This window comes from Zonotrichia albicollis, unplaced genomic scaffold (genome assembly GCF_047830755.1).
Source record: "Zonotrichia albicollis isolate bZonAlb1 unplaced genomic scaffold, bZonAlb1.hap1 Scaffold_83, whole genome shotgun sequence".
In the NCBI taxonomy this organism is placed as follows: domain Eukaryota; kingdom Metazoa; phylum Chordata; class Aves; order Passeriformes; family Passerellidae; genus Zonotrichia; species Zonotrichia albicollis.
Window position 1 is genome coordinate 472,262 of NW_027428460.1, and position 6,070 is coordinate 478,331.

Below are 6,070 nucleotides of genomic sequence, written 5' to 3' on the forward strand. Positions count from 1 at the left end.
GGAGACGACACCTGTGTGAGGACAGGAGGGTTTCACCGGGTGAATGGTGAAGGGATTGGTTAATTAGTGGGTGAAACACAGGGTTTAGGATTTCTGTACAGGGGGGTTTAGAGAAGTAAGATGGAGGAATTGGGGCGTGTCCTGTCCTTCTTCTTCTTCTTCTTCTCCTCCATCTTCTGTGGTGATGGTGGCACTTTGGGATTGGTCATTACTGAAAGTGCACTGGGCAATAAGGGTGAAAGGTATTGGGGAAAAATGATAAATATTGTACACGTAACCATGGGTATAAAGATAGGTGACTGCCCGGAGGGCAGCACAGTGTGCTCATGGCTGACTGCTGAGCAGAGCTCTGTCGGGCCGAAAGAAAATCTTTTAGATAAACAATTAATAAACATAAAAACCGAAAGAAGAACTGAAGCCTCTTCTCGTCCTTTGATACGCGGCTGCCCCAAGGCCACTCCGGGCTTTTCCAGGCCCCTCAAACAGCCGACAAACTGGACACCCCAGGGCAGGGAATGGGGGAGCACAGAGGGGCTGGGGTGCTCTCACCCCTCCTGAGCCTCTGTGCTCCCCCATTCCAGTGCAGGATTCGGGGATTCAGGGATTCCCAACCTTCCCTGAGCTCATTTTGGAGTTTCCAGGCCTCTGCTCCTACCCAGGGTTGTGCTCTGAATCCACAGAGAGGGAAGATGGGAAAAACTCAAAATGAGTTTATTTCTGAAGGCAACGTTTGGAAAAACCCACCGAGGTAGCCAAGAGCAGAAAATCCTGTTTGGGAGAGGGATGTGTTTGGTTTTCTGTCTCCAGAATAAAGGAGGAGTTTTAAAATAAAACCTTATTGTAATGAGTGAGACCAAAAGTGCTGCACACGAGTTCCTCCTCACCAGAGGCACAGATTTCCCTGGAAATTAGAAAGAAAAACTAAAAAATCAACTCCTGCACGTGCATTTAAGATGCTGTCCTTCCCCAAAAAATTGCATTTCCCTGTGTCCATGCCCAGGACATGGACATTTAATATTTCTAATATTAAATTATAATATTAAAATATAAATATTATATATATAAATATAAAATAAATATAATATATATAAATATATATAAATATATAAATATAAATATAAATATAAAATATTCTAATATTTTTAATAATTACTGCTGGAGGGGCTGAATGGATCCTCCCCTCACAAACGTGTGGCTGTTTTTCCTTCTCTCGTGGCATAAATCATAGGAGGGGGAAAAAAAAGAAAAAAAACCCTGTTAGCACAGAGCTCAGGTTTGTTTATTTTTTTGCCAGCTGCAACATGCTACCCTCGGAGGGCTGGTGGAAAACCTGGGCTTCTGGAGGCTGGAGCGACGTGTCAGCCCCAGGCTGGGCCCAGGCCCCTCTCCCTGAATTCCAGGAGCCCGTTATCCACCTCCACAGACCCATGGCTGCACCCAGGGATGGAGCTCTTTCCAATTAAAGTCGGGTTTTTTTATCAAATCAAATACCTGCACGCTGAATTGCGCTGCTGGTGCCGGGCTGGCTCTGCCTCGCTCCTGCCTGGGACACGGGGGGTTTTTTGGGGTGACCAGGGAGGTCCTGCGGAGCTCTGAAATTCTGCCCCACCTGCCCACCTTGGGGGGGTTTTATTTTATTTTATTTTATTTTATTTTATTTTATTTTATTTTATTTTATTTTATTTTATTTTATATTTTATTTTTTTACGGAATATTTACCGCAACACATCCCAGGGCTGCTCCTTGATGGTAAAAATCTTGCAGGGAGAAGCTGGGAGGCCTGGGGTGCTGTGGAGGAAGGAAGGGGCTCATTCTGAGCTGCAGCCGCCCGAGATGTTTGCTCATGTGTTTGCTGAGGCCACTTTGTTTTGTTTATTAATAGGCCTTGAAATGCCAAGGGGAAGGGTTGGGGTGAGCTGAAAATGCCATATGTGCCGATGGATGGATGGATGGATGGATGGATGGATGGATGGATGGATGGAGGCTCCTTTTGTTTTACTGGGGTGCTGGATTTTCCCTTTTTGTCCACCCCTGTTTCCCTAGGAAAATATGCTATTGTTGTTTTAGAAGAGGTCCGAAATCTCAGCAAAATTAAACAATTTACTGCAGGTCAGTTTGATCATGGCCCAGCACTTTTTTCCATGCTCAGATGCAACAGACTCCACACAACAACTAAAAAAAGCTAAATAATACAAATAAATTAAATTTAAAAAATTAAATAATACAAATAAATTAAATAATTAAAAATTCAAATAATACAAATAAATTAAATAGTACAAATTAATAATACAAATTAATTAAATAATGCAAGTTAATTAAATAATACAAATAAATAATACAAACAAATTATATAATACAAATAAATTAGATAATACAAATAAATTAAAGTTATATAATATGATAATATATATATCAATAAATTCATACAAATAAATAATAAAAATTAATTCAGCAATAAGAATAAATTAAATCATAAAAATAAATTAATAAGCTTTGTTTTTCCATGGAGGAAAAGGGGGAATAAAAACTTATGAACAAACAGCATTTTTCAGTCTCCTTCTGAGCACCGACCCCAGGGCCTAAATCCCAGCCCAGTTCAGGCTTTTCCCATCTGCAGTGGAGCTGGTGGGGTCAGGGTCCAGCACTGACTCACACTGAGGTTTAAAATGTGCAGGAATTGGAAATTCCAGTGAAATCCAGCAGGATTGAGGTGCTTCTGGAGGTTTTGCCTCATAGGAAATCCAAGAATTCAGAACATCCTTAAGATCTGAGATCTTCCCCAGCCTCTCCAGAAGATGCAGATCCTTCAGGGATCAGTACATCCAGGAATCTGAAAGATTTGATACAACCAGGAATTGGAAAGGCATGAAAATCCAGTTTTGTTTCATGACAAGTTCAGCAAATCCAAGAATTCAGAAGATCCTTAGGACCTGAGCTCTTATTCGACCTCCCCAGCAGATGCAGATCCTCCAGGGATCTGTACATCCTGAATCTGAAAGGTTTGATATACCCAGGGATCTAAAAGGCAATAAAATCCAGCAGGATTGAGGTGCTCCTGGAGGTTTTATCTCATGACAATTTCAGCAAATCCAAGATTTCAGTCCATCCTTAGGATCTGAGATCTTTTCCAACCTCCCCAGCAGATGCAAATCCCACATGAATCGGGTACTGCCCAGCCCCTCCGGTGCCTCTTTGTTCTCCCTCTCCAAGGGGGAGGAATCAGCCCCTCCAAGGAATGGCCCAGAGACAAAACATTAATTGTGGAGTGAGTTAATTGCATTATAGCCCTTATTAAACGAGGCACAGAACATAAAGGTGGCCTGGCTTTATTTTTGATGCAGATATTATGGAAATTTATGTCGCTGATGATGCCAATCTCGTGAACCCCCTCAGGTTTCTGAACAGTTTCCAAGCTGTCCCCCTTGCTCAGGGGGGAATTTTCCATAATAAACAAACATAAAGAAACATGGTTTCCCTGTTCCTGCTTGGTGTCCCAGTCTGAACTGGGAATTCCATCCAAATTCCAGAATTCCAGGATTCCATCTCCAAGTCCTTTCCCAGTTTCTGGTGCTGTTTGGTGTCCCAGTTTGAACTGGGAATTCCACCTGGATTCTGGAATTCCATAATTCCATTTCCCAGTGATTTTCCTGTTTGTGTTTGGTGTCCCAGTCTGAACTGGGAATTCCAAGGGGGATTCCAGAATTTTGTGGAATTCCAATGATTTTCCAGTTCCGGTTTGGTGTCGGTCTGAAATGGGAATTCCATCCAGATTCCATCCAGATTCCAGGATTCCATGGTTCCAGAATTCCATGATCATTCTCCAAATCCTTTTCCAGTTTCTGGTTTGGTGTCGGTTCTGAACTGGGAATTCCATCCAGATTCTGGAATTCCATGATCCCGTCTCCCAATCCTTTCCCTGTTTCTGGTGCTGTTTGGTGTCAGTCTGAACTGGGAATTCCAGAATTCCATAATTCCATCTCCCAATCCTTTCCCAGTTTCTGGTGCTGTTTGGGTCAGTCTGAACTGGGAATTCCAGAATTCCATAATTCCATCTCCCAATCCTTTCCCAGTTTCTGGCGCTGTTTGGTGTCAGTTTCAACTGGGAATTCCACTGGGATTCCAGAATTTTGTGGAATTCCAATGGTTTTCCAGTTCCAGTTTGGTGTCAGTCTGAACTGGGAATTCCACCTGGATTCTGGAGTTCCCTAATTCAGTCTCCCAGTGGTTTTCCAATTCCTGTTTGGTGTCAGTCTGAACTGGGAATGTTTTCCTGGATGCTGATATCCCTGAATCCTGTTATCCCTGGATCCCATTTCCCCTGGATCTCATTTTCCCTGGATCCCATTATCCCTGGATGTTGATATCCCTGGATTCCGTTATCCATGGATTTTGTTTTCCCTGGATCCTGATATCCCTGAATGTTTTTTTCCCTGGATGCCGATGTTCCTGGGTCCCATTATCCCTGGATTCCATTTTTACTGGCTCCCTTTATCCCTGGATTTTGTTTTCCGTGGATCCCATTTTCCCTGGATCGCGTTATCCCAGGATCCTGTTATCCCTGGATTCTGTTATCCCTGAATGTTGGTTTCCCTGGATCCCATTATCCCCAGATCCCATTATCCCTGGATTTTGTTTTCCCTGGGTTTTGTTTTCCCTGCATCCCATTTCCCCTGGATCTCATTATCCCTGGATCCCATTATCCCTGGATTTTTTCCTGGATCCCATTTTCCCTGGATTTTGTTTTCCCTGGATATTTTAACCCCTTCGTGCCCATCCTTGCCCCAAACACCCCCAGCATATTCCCTGCCCATTGGGATGAACATTCCCAACAGGGATTTCCCGGAATTCTGAGCCCTTCCCTGCCCATTGGGATGAACATTCCCAACAGGGATTTCCCTTTTCCCGGAATTCCAAGCCATTCCCAGCCCATTGGGATGAACATTCCCAACAGGGATTTCCCCTTTTCCGGAATTCCGAGCCCTTCCCAGCCCATTGGGATGAACATTCCCAACAGGGATTTCTTCTTTTCCTGGGATTTTCCGGAATTCCGAGCCCTTCCCAGCCCATTGGGATGAACATTCCCAACAGGGATTTCCCTTTTCCCGGAATTCCAAGCCATTCCCAGCCCATTGGGATGAACATTCCCAACAGGGATTTCCCGGAATTCCGAGCCATTCCCTGCCCACTGGGATGAACATTCCCAACAGGGATTTCCCTTTTCCCGGAATTCTGAGCCCTTCCCTGCCCATTGGGATGAACATTCCCAACAGGGATTTCCCTTTTCCCGGAATTCCAAGCCATTCCCAGCCCATTGGGATGAACATTCCCAACAGGGATTTCCCGGAATTCCGAGCCATTCCCTGCCCACTGGGATGAACATTCCCAACAGGGATTTCCCTTTTCCCGGAATTCCAAGCCATTCCCAGCCCATTGGGATGAACATTCCCAACAGGGATTTCCCCTTTTCCGGAATTCCGAGCCCTTCCCTGCCCATTGGGATGAACATTCCCAACAGGGATTTCCCGGAATTCCGAGCCATTCCCTGCCCACTGGGATGAACATTCCCAACAGGGATTTCCCTTTTCCCGGAATTCCAAGCCATTCCCAGCCCATTGGGATGAACATTCCCAACAGGGATTTCCCCTTTTCCGGAATTCCGAGCCCTTCCCAGCCCATTCGGATGAACATTCCCAACCAGGATCTCCCGTTTTCCCTTTTCCCGGAACTCTGAGCCATTCCCAGCCCATTGGGATGAACATTCCCAACAGGGATTTCCTCTTTTCCCTTTTCCCCGGATTCTGAGCCCTTCCCAGCCCCATTGGGATGAACATTCCCAACAGGGATTTCCCATTTTCCCGGAATTCCGAGCCCTTCTCTGTCCCACTGGGATGAACATTCCCAACAAGGATTTCCCTTTTTCCCTTTTCCCGGAATTCCGAGCCCTTCCCTGCCCCATTGGGATGAACATTCCCAACAAGGATTTCTCCTATTCCTGGGATTTCCCGGAATTCCAAGCCATTCCCTGCCCCACTGGGATGAACATTCCCAACAGGGATTTCCCCTTTTCCGG